Here is a 1,254-nt window from a genome sequence, read left to right on the forward strand (position 1 = left end):
ATTGCCGAAGCAAGACGGCAGGATTAATAGCGCCATGCTCCGTTCTGCAGTGCACAGAACAGGGTCTAAATTGTTTTGTGAGTATTGGCCAAAATAAACAGTCAGGTATCCCGAACGTGTCTGTTACTCTCCTCTCTCGTCTTGCTGGCGAAAGCTGAAGTTTTTCAGCCCTGGTCTCTTCCGGCTGGGGAGACTTCAATCCTCTTCTCAACACTCAGCTATTTCACACCTCAGTGAGCACTGAAAAGGTGGTATTGTCCCTACCAGCCTCAATGAGTCACCTAAGCTTGTTGGACCAGCTTTCCCACGAGGGGAAGAAGGCAGTCAGGAACCTCTGCTGGACACCAGCCCGAGACTTGCACTGACTGATTGATTATCATGCCCTGAGCCTTTTGAGTTAAATGACACACCCCTTTATTTAACAAAACGATATTATTTTGCCATGCCCAGAGCATGCCAGGTGCCTGCTGGAAGGGGAAAGAAGATGCAGAGCCCATCCTACCAACCTCACAGTCTAACTAAGGCCATGGCTCAATGAGGGATTGCGACAAAGCCTGGGGCTGGAATAGGACGAGAGGGCAAATATAAGATCGGGTTGTTGTGTGCACACCCCGATGGTCCTTGTAAATATAGACCTGTGGGTATAACCAGGCCCCACTGCATGCTCTATAACCAGAGAGAGATGCGACAGACGTTAGCCATGTTTTCCTCTTCTTTATGGGCAGCAGGTGTGGAACAGAGTGCCTGGGAACCATTGAGATCTGGTGTCACTGACTAGTTTCCCTTGACTTGGTTGGGGGCACAGAGATGGTAAGAAAGTCAGACAGCCCCCGGTCTCCTACTCTGGTGCTGATGCTCTCAGAGGAGGGTGGTTGGTGGCCAGCCAGGATGCTGTCAAGAGGGTGCCACTCACTTCCTGTGGCCCCAGCCAGGGTCCCCTAGCCCTAGTGGAGAGGAGTGGTGGTGGAGTGGAAAGAAGCTCAGTTTTTTGCCGCCCCAAGCAAAGACATTTTCCCGCGCCCCCTCCGGCCCCGCCCCAACTCCGCCCCTTCCCTGCCCCATTCTAACTCCTTCCCCAAATCCCCAGCCCCGCCTCCTCCCCCGGGCGTGCCACATTTCCCCTCTGACCCCTCCCTCCCAGGCTTGCCTGGGGGGGAGAAGCGGAGCGGCGGCACACTCAGGGGAGCAGGCGGCAGTGGAGCGGAGGTGAGCTGGGGGGGGAGCGCAGTTCCTCTGCCCCCCCCCCCCGGGGTA

The sequence above is a fragment of the Trachemys scripta genome, chromosome 10, assembly GCF_013100865.1.
Source record: "Trachemys scripta elegans isolate TJP31775 chromosome 10, CAS_Tse_1.0, whole genome shotgun sequence".
Taxonomy (NCBI): domain Eukaryota; kingdom Metazoa; phylum Chordata; order Testudines; family Emydidae; genus Trachemys; species Trachemys scripta.